General features: G+C 42.0%; 1 protein-coding gene across 3 annotated transcripts in view; it reads right to left on the reverse strand.

Annotated features, from left to right (window-relative positions):
- Nucleotides 1-24265, reverse strand: part of TMEM91 (transmembrane protein 91) — a 375921-nt gene that overhangs the window by 137797 nt on the left and 213859 nt on the right. For all 3 annotated transcript variants that reach the window (XM_069644396.1, XM_069644394.1, XM_069644395.1), the window contains one exon: nt 1304-1422. The gene's annotated coding sequence lies outside the window, so the exon portion shown is untranslated. The remainder of the gene's footprint in view (nt 1-1303; nt 1423-24265) is intronic.

Here is a 24265-nt window from a genome sequence, read left to right on the forward strand (position 1 = left end):
GTCTCAATGTATCTCTTTTATTTCTCAACCGATCAAGCGTCAACAGGAGGGTTCAATGGAAACAAAGAGGACAATTTCCGATCAATTTGGAAAATGCATTAAAGACGCTACCAGTATAGATAGGGGACCAAGTGTTAGTGCACAAATTTGTACGCACCTGGAGTACCCCACAATTTGGAGGCCCACACAAAGTAGAGGACATAAGCCCTACTGCGGTGAAGTTAAAAGGAAGAAGGGCCTGGATCCACCTGCACAATGTCAAACCTTATAAAAGTGAAGCAACATTGACCTCTCCTGCACCCCTCCGCAGTGAAGCAAGTCCCCACAGTGAAGCAAGAGAAGAACAACAAAGAATGGCCACATGATCGAGGGTCAAGAACTTGGATAAAGAAAGCAAAAGACTTTTAGATTAGTTAGATGAATGAAACAACCACACTGCGCATGTTCACAAGCAGTTTTTATATAGATGAAATTAGTGAATAGGTTTTAGCCGACGCGTGTTTCGAGCATAGCTCTTCTTCTAAGGTTGTTATTTACCAATTTGTGTATTACATCATACAAATATAATTGTTTGTTCAAACCCAATCAAATAAATAATTGAATCTATACAAAGAATAAAAGTAAAAAGTAGCAGTCATAAACCCATTATGCAACAGGGGTAAAATAAAACCACAATTATTGGCTGTATATATTAATGAATGTCTGATGCCTGCGGTGGTGCATACACCCACATTTATTCGGGATACTATGCACGTACTGCAGATTTTCCAAGATCTAACCATAGAACAACAACATTTTCTAGTAACATTGGAGGTTAAAGCACTTTATACATCAAGCAGTCATGTAGGCGCAATAGACAGTGTCAAATATATCTTTCAGGACAAGTCGGCATCATACTATGTGCACATTAAGATGCTGAAAGAACTATTGTCATTTACTTTGGCAGATAATGTGTTCCTATCTAATAATATGTGCTACAGGCAACAGTGGGGAGAGCAATGGGAAAGTTTTGGACCTGCCCTAACTAACATATTCATGCATCATATTCAGCAGGAATTTGCTCTGTGTAATTCTGTTTTCAGCTCCCACATCCATTACATATATAGATGATGTAATCATGGTTTGGGCAGGCTCACTTGAGCTGTTAATGGAATGTGTGGCAGTGTTGTTGTCTCATTCATCTAATTCTTCAAGTGGTGTAGTCCCTGGGCAGCGGACTCATGCCCAGACACAGTCACCTGCTGCAGCACCACTATCAGTCACTCAATTGTTGCTTTAGTATTATGTTGTATGTGAATATTACCTGGACAGGTCCTGTGCTTTTCCAGTCTTTTTCTGCCTTAGTTGATATGATACAGTTTTAGATTAGAATTGACGTATGGATGAATTCATTTGCAGTAATCTTGAAACATCTTCTGTACACTGGAATAGAGAAAAGTATGAAATAATCAAAGAGGGAAAATAATATTTGAGGTTTTATGTTGCCAATCGTCTGCACATTCTTACTTGCTGTTTTCTCTTATATACTTCAATCTTATCTAGCTTTAATATGAATAACTACAAACATTGTGACCTTTTTCAGAGATCCAAAGAATGGCCTCATCGCTTTAAGAATTTTTCAGGCAATCCTTTTGCAGTTTTTGTTATAAATCTATGACTTACAGTTAAGACGATTAAAACTGATATATTAAATATAAAATGGTGGAAATGGAAATGTTCCAAGAGGTAAATGTGGTGCCAAGTAAAAGATGTACCAAACGTAAAATAATTCTTGGGTTTTGTGTGTCATTCTAATTTTGACTATTCTCCTTATAACATTGGCATTCACAAACATTATAAGCAGCGAGAAACCAGAAAATAACACATCCCCCACCAGTCCCACTACTTCTATTTTCCATATTAGAAGACAAAGAACCCCATTAAGTTCCGATATAAAAAAAATCTTTTCCTGAGTAAAGAGAGATGCTGAGGAAGATAATTAAAGTATCAACTCATATTTAGAAAAATTGGCTCATTTGGCAAATAACTTATGGTATCAGCACATGAAAGAGGGGGGAGAGAGAACACCAGAAGAAAGTTGATATGGCTATTCCCTAATAATAATAGAACATATATTGCAAGAGAAATGTTTCCACACAATATAACATGTCTCAGTCATCTAGCAGCCTGCACTGCGAGAGGCCAATTCGAAGTGAAGTGTGCAACCTTAAAATGGTGATCGAGACAGACTTTTCCAAATGAAGATACATATGTGAAGACAAAAACGATTTAGAGTGGATTAGGGTGGACAAACAAATAAATGATGTATCCATCCTAATTTGGAGAGAAGATACAAGTTGTTGAAATGAAGAGAATGAATTGCTCAGATATGACTGAAAAATCAGGAGAGCCAGGATGCTGGGAAAGGACACAGCTGTTGGTCTGTGGGCACAGATCAACCAGCACTGGATTGGAAGATGGCCTTATATCATGCCCTGCACACCTATTGAAGAAAGAAGCAATCCACAAGGTATAGAAGATGAATGATGAATGCCTATAATCATGGGCCAAACATGCAAATCTACTAACCTTGCTGGAAAACGAAGCAGGACCAGTGCATATATTGCAGGTGAAGAATGTGACAACCTGCTTCAGGAATGATGGCAAGGTCTATGTTGGAAAGAACAAAGGATGTGGAGAAACAATTGAAGTACCATGAATGAATGGAGGTACTGCAGTCCTGATGGATTGATATTATGCCTGTGGATTCAGAGCCTACTTGCAGTTGCCTAAGGATTGGGGAGGAGTGTGCTCCATAGTAAATGTACATGTCCCATCACTAGTGATTCCCCAAAGTGACCTCCATATTGAAATGTTTCTGGAAATTAATGAATATAACAGAAGGAAGAGATCACTTTATCTTCGCTGACTAAATGTGAAAATTACTTCTCATCAAATTCAATAGAGACTTACAACAACATTCCTGATGAGTACAAACTATTCAGCATGACTGCCATGATTATGATATTAATATTCACACCAGGACTTCAAGCTGCAGTGAATGCCAAGTGGCTCCAGATTAAAAGATGGCAGCTGCTGCAGACGATCAATGCAAAAATAAAAGGATTCAATACAATAAAGGAAGAGTTGAGATCCATCAGGCTTATGATCCTCCAGAACAGCTATGTTCTGGATCTGATAACAGCAATGGAAGGAGGCGTGTGCGCCAAGGTCGGACCTTCTTGCTGTACATTGTTACCTTCTCATGATGGAGAAAATGGGACATTGACAGTGGCAATAAAGATGCTGACTACCTTGCACATCCAGATGGAAGATGAAGCTGATAAAACAACAGGAGACGACTGGTTTTCATCATTGATTGGATGAATTCCATCTTGGTTGGCAAATGCTTTTAAAATGCTTGGAGCAATATTACTATTACTAATGTGGGGATTCTGTCTCATAAGGATCATCTTGGGATAATGCCAGAAAACCACCAAAAAAGCTATTGGAATGAAAATAATGATTGACATTAACAAGCATACTGGAGAACAGATGCAAATAGATGAAGGTACCCAAGACAATAGAAAGAAGAGTTCTCCTGCACCTCCAGGAACAACGTTTTATTATCCCCAGGTTTGGAAGAAATATGAAGGACAATGGATAGTTTGTGCACCAGCAGGATATTGTCATTTGATGACCTGGTGGATGAACATAGAAATAATGCTGGCCACCTGAGCGGGGGTGACAAAAATATGGGTTCCAAATAAAAGACAATGTGATGAGATGATCAAAGAAGATGAAGCAGGAATTGCAGAAGGGGAGGCAAAGACTCTGGTCGAGAATGTGACCAGATGAGGGAATTTAGAGGATCAAGTGTATTCTCCCTAGTGAACACTCCTTCACCCGTACTCTATTGGGTTGACAGACGAGGAGCCACAATTGGGAACCCATGCACAAGCTTATGCAATATGCCCATACCTCGTAGACTCTATGAAAGATGATATGTACTCAGGCAGCCATTCAAAAGATACCCTCACATTGATACAATGGAGGAAACCTATCAAGAAGGATGTCCCTTGCCGTGTTGCTGGAATGCAGCCATGAATAAAATGGTGTGCAAAATGGATGTACGTTAAACAAAGTCTAGTAACAGCAAAATAATGCGCAAGGACATATTTTCCAAAGATTAGGAACATTTACTGATGACAAATATTCAATTATTAAAAGGCATAAATTCAATAGGGGATAGAGTGAGCAAGTCTCTAAAGGCTAAAAAGAGAACTCGACTCAGCAAAAATGTAATCAAATGATGTTAAAAGCACCGTCGATGTGGACAATTTCATGGTCTTGCAACACATGACGAGGAGCTCTCAAACAAGGGCTATTGATTAGGTCTGAAGATAAAATAGCGTTGTACCTAGACGTTAAACAAAGTCTAGTAACAGCAAAATAATGCGCAAGGACATATTTTCCAAAGATTAGGAACATTTACTGATGACAAATATTGAATTATTAAAAGACATAAATTCAATAGGGGATAGAGTGAGCAAGTCTCTAAAGGCTAAAAAGAGAACTCGACTCAGCAAAAATGTAATCAAATGATGTTAAAAGCACCGTCGATGTGGACAATTTCATGGTCTTGCAACACATGACGAGGAGCTCTCAAACAAGGGCTATTGATTAGGTCTGAAGATAAAATAGCGTTGTACCTAGACTCCCTCGAATGTACCGAGAGAGTGCAGAATGCCAAATTCACTCTTCAAACAGAAGACAATGGCATAAGGCCTCCGATGAGAGAGAGTGGCCTAATTGGGAAACAAAGGAAGAGCTGACATATCTCCAACCACCTGGGTTTCGTTTCTATGTATGTGCTGCTAACAAGCTGAATGTCCAAGGTTGGAGTTGGGTTGCCAACCAATTAGAATAGCCTGTCAAGCACTTTTACATATAATGTTGCAAAGTATTAGTCTGCTGCCACATTTTCTGCTTTGACAAGTACCCTATACTATGTGGTTAGAAGTAGCTCAGTGTGTGTTTTACAGAACAGAGACTACCAATGAGGAACTAACATGCACATTTTCTATAGGTATACATGATCCCCTAATCCAATCCCACCCCTCGACAGATTTTTGAAGTTTGCCACATAGGATGACATCATAGATGAAACATCTAGCAGTATATAAGCTACACATAAGTGATAAGACAGTGTGATCTTGCATGAGTTGTTAAGGATTTCAATCTCGCCTAGCATGTAATGCACAAATGAAATACTTATTTATTGTGTCTAAAGGTTCAATATCCCAAGTGATATACCACTCATATCACACCCTTCTCAAAATACCCTCCAGTTCACACTGGTCTAGGAATCAGGCTGGTTGGTAAAGGTATTATTTATTTATTTAAAATTCAAATCACACATAAGTTTTAATAAATGGGGCAGCAATCACCAATGTGGTGACAAAACAATTCAGAAAGTAAGTAGAGCAATTGAATTCACTTGTAGCAATACAGAAGATAAAACACAGTGCAAAGAACAGTTTTGGGTTGTAGAACAGATTGCGTTTAAGTTAAGATTCCCCCTGCAAAATTCTCAATTCACAAATTAGAAATTCTACACAGATGTAAGTAAGCAGCAGGTATTCAGGAACAAAAACAGAGTACAGTGTTTGAATATAATCGTCCCACACCAAACAAGAGAGAAAAGCATTTTTGGGAAATTTACACTTTTTAAAATGACAGTTGACTATGGCTTTGTGAAACAATGAAAAGTGTGCAAAAATCCTTAAATTGATATAAATTCCTATGGGAGCAACACTGAACAGATTCTTACCAACATGTGCTACAAGAGGAGAAACAGAACACACTTTAGATCAGAATGGACGTTAAGAAACACTTTGAATGGGAAGAGACACGTGTAAAACATTTGTAAAAATGCGAATTCGCGCCTAAATTTTACTATGCGATTTTGAATAAAAATGGGTCAAATACACTGTTTTGCAATGTTTCTGGTTGTGGATGTAGCTACAGGTCTTAGGTTTAAGTGAGAGTCAAAATTAAGTATCTAGCTATATAATTGAAGAAGTTATGTAAGTTTTAATGAGAGGCGTTTTTGAACAAAATAGAATAGAGAAAAACAGAAATTCGGTTTTAAAAATGACAGATTGGTTTTATTTAAACTTTGTTAATGACTAAGAAAAAGAAAATGCCACCTGTGAATCTCCACAGTTATGCACAGCCGATTGTAACCATTCAGGTGGCAGATATCCTGTTTTACGGGATGGGAATTACTTTATTTAATCCAAATCACTAATGGTTTATGGTCTAATGAAACAAATAAAAGAAAATCAGCGTTAATACTTGGGATTACAAACAGGGTTGCAAAAATAGTTCTGAAAAGGTTCTTAAGTTAAAGAGAGGATGGGGTATAGATTGGGATAGGACAAGGCAAATATACTATGCGTCACTAGAATTCCTAATGATACTTACAGTTCACTGTAAATTAAGATTGGACCATCAGGTTCGGGACATCACGGATCAGGTCTACAGGCAGGAGGGCACCTCTGGCAGAATTGGATCAGCTGGGCGGTTCTGGTCAATTGGACTGCACCTCAAGCTGGATTGGATTGGATTGGCCCTTCTGGTCACTGGACACTGTAGATCAGCAGTATGGCAAGTTTCAGCTGGCAGGAATGAATGGTAGCAAGCCAAACTGGATCAGAATTATTTACCTGAAGTTCTTTTGGGATGTTTTCAGGATTTGGGCCTAGCTGAAAAGAGTTCAGCAATTGCTGAGGCCTTGGCTTGATAGAGAAATCTGGAACAGGAACAAGATGAAGAATTCTGGAACATGGCGTCATGTGGAAATCAGGATGAAGTCAGGAATCAGTGTGTGTCTGTATGTGGTGAAGTTCCTATATTTATCATGCTAAGGGACATCACTCAGTTTATGGTAGGGGCAGAATTTCAAACCATACCCACACTTGCCTTTTTCTGGTTGGAAGTCAGAATGAGCTGTCATATTTTATGATGTAATTTGGGAACTCCCACATTGATTTGAACCACAATTTAACTTTCCCAGAAATGCACATTTCTATAATTATGCACTCTGATAAAATCGGACACATACCTCACATATGTTGTGGGTTATCCTTACATCTAACTCCCATCTCAGTGAGAGCTACCTTTGTCATTCTGTGGAATTTTGTCAATTTTAATCATAACGGTTTGGCCTAACAATTCCTAATTCAGTACATATCTGGGCAATTACCCCTAGAACATGAGTATACAATATTATATTTGTAGCATATATAGTTTTACCACAATTATTCTTTTTGTGTAACTTTGGTCCCTTATGTAGTACAGGGTTCACGCTCGTCTTCACAGAAACAGCATAAAATTGGATTTCCATCTACCAATTTTTAGATTTGTCCCCCTTCATGTTGCAAAGTTAAAAGGTTTTCAAAGCTTATTCACAAATAGGCATTTTAAACCACAAATGTATTTTAGAAGTTGTTTTACTTTCCTTCTTTCAACTGGCAACAGCTGTCAAATTCCTTTGATCAGGGTGGGGGTCCAGAGGGAAGTTTCCTGACCCTCCCCACAAGGGATCAGACCTTAGCCTGCCATTTCCTTGGCTGGGCCCCAGACGAATGTCTAATAAGTTCATTGTTCTAAATATGTGAGAACCTCAAGCAGCAATCAGCAGTGGAGTGTCAACCTGAAGTGTCAAACTTTCCCAGGCTGGGCACTGTCAAGTCAGAATTAATTATTTAATTAACTCCAAACTGGGTTTCACCTAAATCTTTCATTTAAAACATATAAAAATGAACACAGTTTAAAGGGGATTTTGACATTTAAAGAATTAGGCCTTTCACAAAAACATGCTTTTAATCAGGCGATTTTGTACTTCTTCGTGGAAAAGAACATTTCAACGGAATCCTTTACATCAGAGTTTCCTCTGCAGCTCATACATTTTATTCAGCACCAGTTCTTCTCTTAAGTGCTGAGATTTGTTTGCAGTCTGGAGGTACGTATCCAGCCTTTGCTTGGAGTTCTCTCTGCACAGCTGAAATTGATACATGTTTCCATTTTTAGCTGCTTTTTTCCTGTGGAACTGAAAGAAATGTTGCTGGGCTGCCTTTTTCTTGAGATACATTTCTTAGCTGCTGTCAGTCAATGAGGCCCGGCTTCTCTGGCCACACTCGATGATCTGTAATTCTTTTATTCTCAATGATTCACTGAAAAATGAATGGATCTAGAGCCAAAACAGTACTTTGAAAGCTGCAAAGCTGCATTTTAAAAGGCATTTTTGTTTTTTGTCCCCATTCTGTGGCCTTGCTTCATGTTACATGTAACAGCACCCACTGGCATGCTCCTGCAGTGAGAATTCTGTTTTCACTCCCACTTTGACTGTGTATGTCAGGGGTGTGCAGCCTTTTGTGATTGTGACCCACATGCAGTTTTGCAGATTTTTCCGCACACAGGGGTTAGTGCATCCATTGTTGGCTGTTTCTTTCCACATTGGTAAAGTGGTGCAGTGGGGCAAGTCGGCATGGGTAAAAATATCCCACAGAGTCAAATTGATGAGTTTTTATTCGCCCTGCTTTAATTCTTAAGATTAAAGCAGTATTTTACCATCTCCTTTCAGTCTGTCCGGTTATTGGGTCCGAGGTATTATACTGGTAATTCCATCTAGCACAACATATACTTGAAGGTGCTAGAGCACAAAGTGACATCACACCAGCTCATTTTCCATCCCCAGACTAAGGTCTGGATACCCAGGGCAACAACTATGGTGGTGATTTGGCACAGCGTAAAAAATTTACGGAACAAAACAAAACGTAACCGTACCCTCAAAACAACACAAAAAGAGGATTTCTATTTGATCTCTCTGACATCACAAGTGGATAAAAATGGTAATTGCATTTTAATAAATAGTGAATATGTAAATAAATAAACAAATACATAAAAAGGTCAAATGGTGTATAAAAGATAGACAATTTATCCAGTATTGTATTAAGTTCGCCTAGCTTAATCTTTGAGATGAATTTAAGATGGAAAAATCTGCCTCACTGGGTTCCTCATCCATGTCATCAGCAGTGAAAGTTTCCAAAAAAAAACATTTGCTTTAAGGATACCTTTAAGGATACCATATGTAAGCAAAATCTTTAACCGCAAAGCTAATTTTAATTTTGACCCCTTTTATCGGGTTTATTATAGAGAACCTTTTTGGGTCCCCTGAAGTCAGCATCAATTCAAAGTATTCTTCTTGAACTTGGCAGGGTAGCCCTCAAAGCGAATCACTCTATGAGGCTGTTATACCTGACATTAACATTAGTAGGTGCATTTTATCCATCATGCATTAGCAAGACGGCAAAATACTGTGTATTTGTGGTTTAGTACAAAGAAGGCCTGATTCACAGAACTGTTTCATAATTGTGAAATCCTATTGGAAAACGCTCTATTAATCAGGCCCAAATTGTCCAACATCTCTAAACCTAACACTTGTGTTAAAGGAGGCAAAATAAACCGTGGAGAAGAAAATTAATTAAAATGCTATATTAAAATTGCTCCCTTCCCGCCCTTTAAACGTTGAAGTAATTGTGCAGTGTGGTGCGCTGGAAATCTCATCAAGACGCGCTCAAGGCAATTAATATTAATCGATTTGGCCCGTGCTCGCTTCTTGATGCTGACAGGTGTTAGGTTAAAAAATTAACGTAGGTTAGAGAAATTAACGTATTTGTATGGCATGTTAGAGAGGGTTGGAATCACTAATTCATGTTTTGTTTTCATGTACTTCAATGAGAACATTTGGATAACCCAGGCTATTGTTTTTAAGCAGCCTGGGTGTGGCTTTGCATTCCGGCACTGGAGAGCTGAATCGAATCTCATATTCAGGATTCAGGGAGCTCACAAGTTCTTGCAAGACTTGGATCACGGCCAAACTCTTCCCTATCTAGACGCAGCTAGGATTCAGCCACTGAATATGACCTCGTGACTCCAAACAACCCGGGACTTTTCTCCAGCCCAGCCACTAAGATTTGCACCTACATTCATGTCATGGAAGGTGGCCTGCTCTCCTCCATGGACATAACAGATGGCACGTGTGTTGCACACTAAGTTGAAACCTCTGAATGGCAACCTACTGCCTCCAAAGAACTCTAGTATTTTGTCCTGTAATAGTCACTGACTACAAATCCCACGTGTATGTATAATATGCACTGGGATTCTCCCCTCAATAGTGGTTGCAGCGAAATATGACACATGTGACACCATGTCAGAAAAGAGCGAAACGTGTAGGCGTGTCTTCCTCAAACCTGATTATAATGAACGTTACATGACACCCCAGAAAGGGAGTGAAGCTTTTCCAGGATTTAGCGGGGGAATTTTAACTCTACACAGATATATTTATTCAAGAGGGTTCAGCACATAACAAAAAGGCCCTTCCTTTCAAGGCTCATAGAATATTAAATTACAGCAACACAGTTATACACATATAGTGCATCATACCCATGTGTATTAGTGTAAATTAATGTAAGTGTCATTATGTATAAATTAATGGAAATTGTATTTATTAGTGCAACACCATTGCCTTATAACCCAGTGAATAGGGGGTGTTGACTTGTTAAAAAGAATGTTGATTTTGATCATAATTTGACATAATGAGGGCCCTAGAGTGGAATACTGAGGCCGGCAAAATGTCTCCATCTCCTGTAGGAATCCATTTCAAGTGTGCTCCCATAGGTTTCTTTGCACCTGTACACCCAGATCCTGGTTCAAAGACTCCCAGTGGCTCATCCTCACATGTGTGGACTCACCGGCACTTCACACAATATGGGGTCATCACTTTATGGACTGCAGAGACCCTGGCTTCCAGGCCCGCTAAGGTGCATGATATCCAATGCGTCTGACTGCAGCCCTGCCCACTTCGAACTCTTGGAAGCAAGAATAGAGTGCAGAATACTGTTCTATGCTTAGGGTGGAGTTCTGCACCCTCTCAAGGCCCCTTTGCAGATTGTTCTGGGTCTGGGAATATTGCATAGTAATTAAGAGACATCTTGTGGTACAGCGGTAAATTGGCCATCAAGCAGATTTGGTCCCCACATTTTTTGTGGGCACCCTGCAGCTGCTGGGTGACTTTTTTCATCATATTGAAACTGTTTCGTATTTTTTCCTATCACACACCTATCCGTTGATGAGTTAATTCTTTACCCATTTCGTATAGGTTTGATTCTCCCGGCCTGCTGGGTGCGTAAGAGAGTGAGTAAAATTGTAAGAGAGTCTTGTTGAGACTTGAGACTATCCGAGAATACCCAGAGCTACATCTTCGCACACTCCCTTCGGCTGCTCGGGAATCACTAAGGGCTTTTTTCTAACTTGCAGCCCTTTGCCCAATTCTCCACACCCTAAGTACTTCTTCAGTCTGTTTTCCACATATCTGTTCAACCCAGGCCACCAGTAGTCTGCCATCAACAATGCCTTCGTTTTTTGTCATCCCTATGTGCTCTTTATGGGCTATGTCAATCAACCTGTCCCTCAGGCCACATGGCATCGCAGCTCTACCTGACCTATACAACAGATGGTTCTCCACACTAAGTTCATCTCTCACCTCCCAAAATCTCTTCTGATGCTCATTAAGTCGGCTTTCCTGGGCCACTTCCCTCTCACATATTCTTTCACATCCTTAACACACTTGTCATGTTACCATTCTGCTTCCCATTCACTCCGACCAAGGACCCCATTATGAGCAGCATTTACCGGTTCAGTCCAGCTTTTTTCTGCGTAATTACCTTTCATTGTCACTCACACTCGTGATAACTGGTCAACAAAACCATTTTTCTTGACATGACTTCCACTTCAAAATTATTACAGTGAAAGTGCGTTACCCACCCCGCAAGTCTCTTTGACTCCTTGTCCATCCCCTTCCTCGCAAACAAGGTTTTCATGGGTTTGTGATCCATTCTCACACTAGATTTTTCACCCCACACAAAAGTTCAGAATCGTTCTATTGCCCAGACACATCCTAGGGCTTCTTTCTCTATCACTGAGTATCTACTCTATGCACCTTTCAGAACCATTGAGGCATGTGCAATCAGACTTTCATTCGATCTCCTCTTATTTGTCACAACACAGCTCCTAAACCAATATCGCTCGCATCAGTGGTGATAACAGTCTTATCTTTCATCCTAACCCAACGGCCTAACTACATCAATCTCTGCCTTTATCCATTCGAATTCTTCCTCAGACTTCATATCCCTTTTGAACTCATTAAGGTTTCTCAACGCTGCTCTCATCCTCTCCCACTTTCTCAGAAAAATGTTGTATACATTTCTGGTAGAATTCCACCAGACCCAGAAATGACCTTAGTTCTGTTTTCGATCGCAGAATTTTTTAATGGTGTTCACCAACTCATCCTTTGGTCACACACCCTCCTTAGAAATCTTATGCCCCGATATTCTACACACTTTTCCTTCTTTACAGTCAGTCCTTTCTCTCTCAAAATCTTCAGAACACAACATAATGATCTTTCTCATCCTTCCCACTCACCAGTATTATGTTATCCTGGAATCAGTACACATTCTCTACACCCCTGAAAGGATTTTACATCACTTTTTGAAACACAGACACTAGCTGAAATAGTTCCATGTCTTAAAATCGCTGCAAAAATGGCCTTGAATACAAAATATATGCTGCCACAATCATGTAAAGAACACCCCTGAAACCCCTGAAACCCCTGGACCCATTATACCATTTAAGAGGAGCGGGGAACACCTCCACAACTCCTGCTCTGCTTAAATGGTATAACGGGATACACCTTTACTGGGTCAAACCACAGCATTTTTGCCATGATTATTTTTACTGGCGACATTTTTGCCGCAATTTTATTACCTGATACTGCTGAAATGACGTACGTCGAAATTGAAATATCCCCTTGTGTGAAATAAACACTGTGTACTTTCTAGACTTGTAATGCAGGTTAACCCGATGATATGCAGTTGCCAAATCAAGTTCATACTCAGCATTTCTTCCATATTAGCAAATGGGTGGTGTTCCTCAATGACGCACTTGTTGACTTGATGCCGATCCACATATAGCCTAAGATCACCATTGGGTTTCTTAGCTACCACCAAAGGGGATACCCACTGAACAGCACCAGCATGCTCTATAATAACACTTTTGCATAATTTTCTCAAATCCTTCCCTACATCGTCCCTCAGAGTCATTGCAACTGGTCACAGCTTAACCACTACCAGTATGGCTCAGTCCTTCAATATTATTTTATGTACAATCCCTTCCAGCTTTTCCACATTGTTTCCTGAAATCTTCAGGATATTTCAATACTTCAGACACCCCACTCCACCTGCTGCTACAGTCAACACTTGCTCACTTGTATTAAGTTCTAGCCTGATTGTCAACTTTTGCAATCCCTTCCAACTCAACAGTGCCACACCTTTTCTCGTCACATAGATCTTCCCTACCACTTCTCTGCCTTTGATTCCTAACGTGGCATGGACATATCATATTATTTCCCCCCTGGACCTATATCTGGTGCGATCAACTCATCCACATTTCCTCCCAACAACATTTCCCAAAATTCCCTTGAGATCAACGAAACTTTGGCATCAGAATCCACCACCTCTGTACCGTTTTCCCATTCATACTTATTTCAGCAAAAAGGCTTTCATCATCACTCTCATCCCCCTCTCCCACTACACTTATGGAGCCTACGTCTGTATCAGTACCATCCTCATTTGCATCCATTCATGTATTTTCACACACCACATTCACAGTGTCTGTGCAGTAGTTCGCAAATTTCCCCCAGTGATTACACTTCTTGCACATGACTTTTCCCATGGATAGCTTGGAGATCCTGCGAGGTACCCCGCGCTGCCACAACAATAACACCACTTTTTGCTTTTGGTGTCTTCACCTCACTTCCCCCCACTCTCCTTCCAAGTTTTTTTTTTTCCGTCCTTCTTTTTCAATCTTTTCTTTGACTTCACACCTTCCATAGTGACGCCCTGCTCTGATGCCTTTCCCTTTTCTAGATATGCTGTGCAGTTTAAGGAATGTTCTGCTCTTTTTGCAATTGCGATCACGTCATCCAGGGACATGTCATCCTTGATCCACAACTTCTCTCATATCTTGTCTTGGTTGCAGCTGACCATAAACTGTTCCCTAGTGTGATCATCAAATTTGTTTTCAAAATTGCAGGTACCCGCTAGTTCTTTTCATGCTGTTATATATTTCTCTACTCTTCCCCCACTTGCTGCTTACATATAGCAACATTGTATCGCTCCAATATTGTGCTCATCTTGGGATTAAAGTATTTGTCAAGTTTTCTTAGTGCATAATCAAGTTCGTTCACACCCTCACTCACACCTTCTCCATCTTCAAGTTCAGGTACGGTTTCATAGACTCGTTCGTCTTCATACCCCAAACAGTGCATTAATAAGGACACTTTCCGATCCATCCCTACAGTTCCTCCACCTGTCGCCCTGCAGTATTGTAAAAAACCCGTCTTCCAGGGTTCCTATTTCACCTTGGAGGTTCAAGGATATGCCAAAAACACAGCAGGTCCAGGCACGTTCTGCATGACTGCCTCCCCCTCCTTTCCTTTTTCTTTTTCAGCTGACAGTTTTGGCAAAGAAAGGAGTCATTTTGCAGTTTTTGTTTCTACTCTGTGCCTTTGTTTATTCAATCTGAGCTGCTGTGGCTTTCCTTCATTGCTCTGGTTACTGGGCATGTACCACGATGCTGTAGGGTCCTTTTCTTTCATTGTGTACCAGAGCATGGCTTTGCCTAGTCTCTGCCCAAGTTGCTGGGCACAGTGCAGGACAATGTGGTATGCTGTTCTTTAGTGCCGCATTAGAGCTTGGCTTCGGCATCGCGTAGGCTCTCTACCCTCACGCGCTACTCCTTCCAGCGAGTATCAGCCCACTCGTTATCCCTCGTCCTCTGTGCACTGGAACTCATAGGGTCATTGTCCCAATGCCTATGTTGAGGTATAACTCTGCAGGTCCCCTTCGGCACACCTACAGCATGGCTCCTCATAGCCACAGCACCCAGGCACGACCATTACCTTGGAGAGAGTCCGTTGTCTACAGGACCACGTCTTCAAGCTGCGAAGGTGACGGCGGCATGGGGTGAACACTAGTCTCCATTATGCGAAGTACAGAGCTCTTGACACAACTGAGGTTTGGTTAGTTCTCTTTTTAAACATCTTCACGAAGTCCCTACTCCAAGTATCACCTCCTGTCTTCTTCTCAACCGCTTCTTTTAGAATCCCTCTATTCCACATAACCATGGAGCCAGTATTCATTTGCATGAGATAAAACAGGTATTACCTGGCCATTAGATGACCAGAGATGATAAATGGGTTTAGAGCCTCAGGATATTATGTCAGTTCTGGCAACTAGCTATCTAATGCCTTTGCAAGAGCAAAAATTATTGTTTTAACATGAATTCAGTGCAAGGAACAGATGCAAGGACACATATATTTCCCATAAATCCCGTTACTGCTGGCACATTTAAGATATTTTTATTACACCAGGAGACAAATTACATCTGAAATTAAGAAATTCAATTACAGAATACTTCTTAGAAATAACAATGAAAGCTCCTTAAAATTACAAAGGTAGTAGCTGAACGATCCTTGGTGACTGTTTTGAGTGGTGAGTGGATGGTCAATGGGTGGGTGAACAGCCAAGCAACACCCGGCAACACCTAATAGCTAAAACTAAAAATGAGATCCATAACGGAAGAAAACAAAAACACCCTGCTTGTGATACGTCTTTGAAATGGGCATGTCTGAAGTTGAGTAAGAGTCGTAGCGGCCACATTATAAGCAACACGGATTTAAGACTTATAGGCACCTCCCCCCACAAGGAATGTTTTTGGGAATTAATTCCAAATAAGAAGCAGATGGTGCAAGTTAAAGCACATTGGATTTAGAGACACTTCAAGCCACACTGATGTAAGACTTATTGGCGTTTTGCTCTTAAAGGTATGGGTACCCACAGAATTTGGTAATACCTTGATTCTGGGGTTACATTTCATTGGTCTAACACCTTTTATTACATTGCTCAAAAGCAGGACGAATATGGCAGGGAACTCTTCAAATAAGGTGTTGATATTAATATATTTTTATTGACAAAGGACTGGGGAGTAAATAGATCCACACTTTTTGCAAGGTTCTGACTTTTTAAAAACTTGATATGGCGGTTTAGATGCTAACTGCAGAGACTTTGTGGTGTGGGATGTATTTACCCATGCATCCGAGCCGTACCTCAAAACTGTGCAGTACTGACATGAAAACATCATGATGGCCAGAGCTTCCCAGAAAATGCACAGGGAAATGCAGGAAGAATAGGCTGCCATTCATTTTTGCCGATGTTATGGGCACAGAAGGAAACTGCCTAAAACCACCATTGGACTACCCACACAGTAGTCTGAAACCATTGGGAATGGCAATGCTGATTGCCAAATGCAACCTAGAATTGTTGGGAATTCATTTCTTAAATCCCAAAAATGGGTGCAGTACCAGTACTCACCACTATCCAAAAGCCGGCGTTTTAAAACCACTCTGTTTCCCTGAAGGCAAGTCAAAATGCCTATTTTCAAACATTGCAATATGTGCAAAATATTCACTGAACACCAGCAGACATTTGGTAGAATGGAGTTTTGTGTGCCTACAAAATCTGGGAAATGAAGAGCCCTGAACAATGCTTATAACAAAACTAGCTGAGCTATGGAGTCAGCAGTTTAAGTTGCACTGGATTTAAAGACACTAAAATCTAAATGTTTAAATTGACTGAGTGACCTACTTTTGAGTGTCACATAGGTTGCAATTGTTTAAATGTCATAGTTTTGCACTTAGAATCAGCATTCTAGCTGCATGTGTAAAATTGCAAGTTAATTTAAAAAGCAACAAATAACATGACAGTAGCTGAAAGTCTGGCTTAAGGAACTTAATTCTGCCTGGCCACTACCCCCATCAGGAGTGAAATTTGAGTCACAACTGTGTTCCCAGGCCAACCTTCCTTTTGCTGCCCAAGCTAAGGATATGCCATCTATCTGATAATTGAATTACTGGTGCTCTGCAGGAGAGTGAACAAAGCCCTCTTCACTCAGGCAAAGGTTTTTATTACCGCAGTCGTAAAATGTAGCTTCCTCTTGGCAGGAGCTGGGAGGGGCACTGCCTGTGAGAGCAAGCTGGCTTGGCAGAACTGGAAAGAACCAGAAATTCAACCTTGTGCTGAGGGTAAACCACACCCCTTTGGAGCCAGAACATAACTTTAAAAAGATGAATAACTCATAGAGCGGACATGTGAACATTTTATAAATGACACCATAATTCTTGTGATTTTTCTGCCCACATTTTAAGAGGTTTTTCGACCCGGTGGCGTGTTCAGGGGGGTGTCAGCGGAAAAGTGGATATAACTCTAAATGTATGCATGTTAAAAATCTGAAACTTCATCAGTTAATGTCCCTACTCCCTGCACACATGTATGTAAAGTTGGGTCCATGTCAGAAATTGCAAAAATAGGTTAAAAAGTGAAATATGTGCCAGTTCTGAATGCAAGCTCCCAGGAAGAGCAGAGTTTGAACAGGGGATACCTCCTGTAATGCATGATGGGTGCATATGATTTTAAAACAATATGTACCTCTGCAAATATGTATTTGTTTCAAATCTAGATTTGTGTGTAAGTTGACAGGAGGAGTGGACTTTCTGCAGGCTGTAAAATGACATCACTCTGACCCAACCTAGCTCCCCCAATCAAATGATAAATGGAAGTTTGACCAATTAGAAGCTGAGAGAGAGGTAGGGTCAGTGATGCTAGAACACACCCACATTCTAAACACATAAAAGCAGACAGACAGGACAGATAGGGGCCTTCCAAATCCATCTGCAGCGGGACGCTCTGCCGGAAAAATCCATACTTACCTCCATCAACCTCCAGAAAGCCAAACTAGAGACTTCAATCTATCCAGAACTCAGAGACCAGACCAGAGAGAAAGCAGTGCTGTACCCAGAGAGACCCAGACCAGCAGAGAGAGCTGACCCAGATCACTGTGAAGTGCAGAGGCCAGACCAGACCAGACCAGAGTCCAGTCTAAAACCCTGACCAGATCCGTGATGAGGCCCATTTAATTCAAGAATATAGTGTGAGTACCCAGCAGAACTGTGTAGAACCAATCTCTTAGTTTAAATTCATCTAATTCAATCTATTTAACCTAAGTAGAACTGTCTCCTAACTGTCACCTGTCACTTGTAAAGCTGTCACCTGTGATTTGCTAGTTGCAAGCTGCACTTGTCATTTTGAGCTTTTGAAATTTGCAAACCCAAAAACGACCTTTATTAAATCGCTCATATCTCCGCGACCGTTTGGGCTAGAGACTTGCAGTAACTTTCCTCTGATAGCTTAGAATCGTAGCTTTGAATCGCACCAAGAACCGCATTCCTACCCCTTATAGTTTTACCGCAATCGCGGAACACGCATCCGCGAATTTTACCGCGATTTGCAATTTCTTCACATGTAAAAACTGCTGCTGCTTGCCTTCCATTTGCCAGAAATTCGTTTAACCTGCTAACTATCCCTGCATCATTGCTAGTGTGAGTCTGGACTAATATTAACTAGATACCACTCACCCTGAACCTCTGAAAGGGAATTAACAGCATTTCCAGCATATTTCTCATCCATTGCTAACACATATAAAAGCATTTGGGCTTGTGTTTTCAAAACTCCTATCTGTTTTCTGTTGTCTAAGCTTGCTGGATTGAACTGATTACATTGATTGCATTTTTGAGAGCTGTGTGCTTTCCTCCCATTTCCTTGCATTGCATAAAGAGGGGGGGAGTGAATAGCCAGAGAAAAGTGATTACATTGTTTGTTGAAATTATATTGAGTATTTTCTGTACTGCATTCATTGAATATTGCATCCACCTGAGCTTACATAAAGCATCCTCTACCACATTATACTTTTGTTCCTATTTACCAGTGTGCTACCTTATCCATTTCCTGTCAACTCATTAGTGATTATAAAGAAGTGTGCTAGTGCCAGATTCTCCATTGTTAATCTTTATCATATCAGATTAAGGGTGATATTCAAGTATTAATTTATTATAAAGTGTGATATATCTATTTTAAATTATCAAATAAACCTTTTAAACTTGCAAAACAGAACTACTTCTTGGCTCAGTGGGGTCAGGGGGATTCCAAGAGAGGGGTGTTATATAGGGGTAGTCATCCAGAACGCATGAACTGGACCTAAAGATATATCAATAAGGGTTTTCATTCAGTATTCTAGACTAGGCGTTAACTTAGCTGTAGTGCTGAATTGAATCCTCTTACAGTGGGGATGTCGAAAACTTTTTTATTTTTGTTTTTGGAAATTAATGCCAACTAAGAAGCACATTGTGAAATGTAAAGCACATTGGACATAGAGACAAAGGGCCTGGTTCGCAGAAGTGTTTTGTAATGGTGTAAACCCATAGGAAAACGCTCTGTGAATCAGGCCCTTAAAGCCGTGCTTGTGATGCAGTGTGTGGTTGAGTTTGTCAGCTGCTACTGGTCTGTGATGCATGCCCAGTTGTGCTGTATCATAATCCCGTGTAAGCTTTAGAGGTGCTACGGCTGAGGTGACTTTGAGGTGTCAGTGGGCAGTGAGAAGGGAGCCCCTTATTCGGCAGTGGTCATCGAGCGAGCATTATCCTCCCCTGTAACAGCTGGCCGTCGGCCTGTGACCTCCAACCGTAACAGGATTGCCACTAAGCCAGGTGGGAGGACACCGTCCTGCAGCGCCCCTTTTCTCTGGGCATGCCCTGGTTTGCCCGAGACCCAGCGCAGGACTCTAGGCACATTCAAAGCTAGGTAGTAGTGCCTAGACAATGGCGTACGTAATCACACAGCTGCACAGACCAGCATTAAGGGAGGGAGGGGATAAAGGGTGATAAGCCTACTGGTGTTGAATAGCCTGTGTCTCAGTGACTTAAAAGCTCATATTTGCACTGTGCCGTCCAGCACTTGGCAAGTTCGAATCCTTGGTGCTCACTGCAGGGGGCGCTCTAGTGGAGGGCAGCCATTATGGAAAGGGGCAGTGCCTTCAGGGCGCCACCCCGGAGACGCCACTGTTGCAGGTGACGTGGTTGGAGTCCTGTGGGTCTGGAAGGCCGCAAAGCCCATCACCCAGATCCCAGACCCCCGGCTGGCGGCAAGTTCAGAATCAAGGGCTGTCTATTTCACAACAAGCCAATGTTAATACCATTACACAAATGCACGGCCAGCAGCCAGGCTTTAACCAGGTCTGGCGTCCTTGTAAATGTCATTTCTGCCCACTTCGTCGCTGTTCCGGCCGGTCTTCCTTCTCCACTGCCAAGTACACATTTCATTTTCAGAAGGCACCAGAGGTCTGCAATAGTGAACACAACATTGGGGCACAAGCAATGTATTTCCAAAACCATCATCGGACAGGGGGACCACGCCGAAACCATGCCTAGCACCGCTGTAATTCCCAGGCAATCTGCTGCTGTCCTGATGCGCGTGAAGGGGGGGTGGGGGGGCTTTCTAGGTCGAGGTATAAGTAACTATTTGAATGCGGGAATTCCGACTCGTGGCATCGCATAGGGCTGCAGGGTCATTTTCAGCACCTCAAACTACTGTGCACTTTTAATTTGTATTTTTATTGGCGAGCAGGTGTTTCAACAAGAACAACCAGTCCTCGTCGTGGTGGTGAAGTAGGTAGACAGAACACATAGTCCTGAACCAACTATAGGGTGACAGCAAGTGTCATGGTGGCAGCTGGGGAGGATTCAGGGACGCCGAATGCTTTAGTGAGAATAGGTTCCCCTTCACAATGCAGGAGGCGGAGCTTCAGAGCTCATTTAAATGAGTGAATCGTGGTGTTGATTTTAGCATCAAGTTGAAGGGAGTTCGAGTGGCGGGGCAAGTGCGTAGAAGGAGAAAGGGTGAGAGGGCGCACAGTGAGGGCAAGGCACAGGCACTGCGAGGAGGGCGCAAGAACAAAGAGGAGAGTAGCAGGTGATAGAAGATGACAGGGGGGACAAGGATGCGCATGGATTTCAACATGAGATGAACCTCATAGAATCGCTCTGCATAGCTGGCCAGACCTCATGAAGGCGTTGGAGAGACCTCAGGGAGGAGTGGGGCAGATTGTAGAGGGCGAGTGCCGCAAAGGACAAGACCTTTATCGAGGGGAGCAACAGAGGAGCATGGAAGCCCCAGTAGGAGAGATGAGCAGTAGTCCAGCTGGCTGAGGACAAGGAGGATATACTTGTGTTGCCTAAGTGATAGGTGAGGAGGGGACACATCTTGCATATATTCAGGAGAATGATCGTGGGACAATAAAGTGCTTGAGGACCCCAGGTTTGTGTGCCAATGGGACGGGTTTGAGGCTGTCATAGGAGTATGAAATATGTATATTTGAGTACTTCCTCCTGCGACCATCATCACATCATGAGATCCTCATCACATCATGAGATCATCATCACATCATGAGCGCTCCTGCACGAGACATTCATTAGTAGATGCACTTCTTAAGGTATATCCATAAGGTCTTAAAACCAGAACGGAATGATTATGAGATTATCATGTTACCTACAACTCTATCTAAATGCATACCTTCTAGGGAATTTTTAATGGAGTTGCAAAACTGGCCCATTTTGATTTGATGGTCCCTAACATGATTCAGTCAGGAATACCGAGACGAGGTCAATTTTTGGAGTTTCGGATCCCTTACATAAAGATTCTGTTCACCAATGCATCCCAAAAACATGTAGAGCACATCATGTTTGGGTCATGTATTATGTTGTTGATATATGATACTGTTATGACTGGGGATGTTCTTGTGCATGTCCTCATTTTGTTACTCTGGAACGCCATTAAAAGGTAACGTCTGGTTTATAATAGGTAATCTCCATTACCTACACGTCCCACCTCCTCGTCCCTGTACTTAGATTGGTGGCACCAGCCTCCATGAACGGACCTTATCCCAATTCTTTTTAGTCCCGTCCCTTCACTTAAGTAGGTATATAACCCCAAGCTACCCACACTCCCTTCGTTTTTTAAAACCCTTTTCCTCCTGAAAGGGAACAAGAAGATCACAGCTAGGACTAAACACCATACAGCTGAGCTTTGGGGGAGCTCCCGTTCCTGGATCAGGAGTCTATCCAGCCAGTGGGGCAGGGATGGGTTCACACTCCGAGCTATCTCCCAGCTTCCTGTGGGGTTAGGAGACCGGAGTAGGTATAGAAAATGGCCTGCAGTAGCCATTGCAGGACAAGTAGTGGCAACCGACTACAGCTGAGGTCCAGAGAATTGCTCACTGTCAGCACTAAAGGTAATGAACAGTTAAGGAACATGCAGGGATTGCTTGAGTGGCTGAGTAACTAGCCTGATGAAACGGCAAAAGAGAGAGCCCCGTGATCAAGCAGGACTGGTGAGCCAATGCGGCTCTTTCCCTTTTTCCCCCAGTACAGACCGTCTCAGAGGAGGGGAGGTGAAGCTAAGTGTGCCGGGTGGGCAAACACCTCATGAATATAGGACCGTAGTGGCAGCAAACGTAGGGGCAGTTCTGTTGGCCATCTTGTGCTGGGAACTCAATAATCAGGACATGCATGCACAGGCATGCATAACATGTGCACCTTCTCTGAAAGGTTACATTGTGCTGGCTCTTGTCAGAGCAGCCCCTAAATGAACTCCCTCAAGTGGAGAGAGAAGAGGAAGAATGTGGAGGCCCCAAAAGAGTCTTCTTTCAGGACAAGTCATGAAAGAAAGAGGAGAAAGATTAAAAAGACAAGAAGCATTAGCAAGAATTCCCAAGAAAGAAGTAAAGGATATAGTTAAAGAAGTCCTGCAGAAACAAATGGAAGGAAATAAAATAAAAAGGTGCCATCTTTTTCATCCTCTTCCTCCCCATCTACATCAGAAACAACTTCCACTTCATTGTCCCAGTTATCAAGCTCAGAGGTGGAAGTGGGACCCATTGTAAAGTACCGGACAGGGACGAAGTGGAATCTGTCCTGATCTAGGTGTCTCAATGTATTGGATTCAATGATGACTCCTGGAAAGGTCCAGTGTTGAGATTAAACTTCAGACAATATATAAAGGCACATAAAATAGGCCTTACCTTGAGTCCAGATATTAAGGAGCCAGAACACACACAGCGATCCCTCGGTATACAGCCCTTAAAGGTGGAGGAAGCAGCCTTACCATGTTCAATGGTGGTCAATGACATTCTTTCTAGTCTTGTGGGTAGATCATCTATGTCATTTGAAGAAACATCTGTGAGTGATCCTGTGGAAATGTAGGTGGATGTGGCCTCTAAAATGGCTTATGCCGGGGGCTTTCCTATTAGGGAGGGCTAATATTGATGGGCCTTTCATGGCCGAAACAATCCTGAGTGGATTCTAACCGTTCCATTAAACCATGGGATGGACTGTGTTCCTTTGCACGTTGGCATGTAAAAACTGGAAGCGATGATGACAGACCTGTTCTTTGATGGTGACTTTGGAGACTTTGGTGACTTTGAAGTCATGGACATGAACTGCACTGTTGGTAATGCAGTGATTTTGAGCTCATTAAGGGATCCAGAGACACGACCTGTTGTAAGCTTGATGTGGCCCTGAACCATACACAACACAACACAACACACATAGGGTGGTGTTGTAACTGCTTGCCTCTGGTACAGGCGTACCCTTTTAATCAGGGCTTCACGTCATGTCTGCCCTACGTTGCCGCACATATGGGCGTTATTATATCCCTTACCAACCTCATAACTAACAACATATTACAAACATTAGTTACTGAACTTCAGTATGAAAGAAGATGACTTTCCTCCTATGTTCTCTTCTCGGATATCTCCTAACATGGAATCTATTTTCTTCCTCACATCTCACCTCCGGATCGACTTGTCCTGTATCACCTCTGCTGTCGAGGGCATCAGGTTCATCATCAGTCTCAATATTGCCGATCCAAGTCGCGGACCTCAGGACCTGGAGGAATTGCTATTCTTATGTCTCATAGCAGCGCCCCTTCAGCTTCCACTGAGAGTTCAGCTCTCACTCTCCAGAGTCCATTCATAAACGCCTGGCTGTCTGGCATGCATTGGCTCACATCATCCAGGAGTGTTTACCACAGTCCTCCACGTAGGTGGCCTATCACCAGCTCATTCCTCTATGTATTCTGGGTGCCACTGCGATCGCCTCAAGTGACATTGGATTGGGTATCACAGCCATGGTAACCATGTTAACCAATTCATCAGT

The sequence above is a fragment of the Ambystoma mexicanum genome, chromosome 2p (assembly GCF_040938575.1).
Source record: "Ambystoma mexicanum isolate Mex_15411 chromosome 2p, UKY_AmexF1_1, whole genome shotgun sequence".
Taxonomy (NCBI): domain Eukaryota; kingdom Metazoa; phylum Chordata; class Amphibia; order Caudata; family Ambystomatidae; genus Ambystoma; species Ambystoma mexicanum.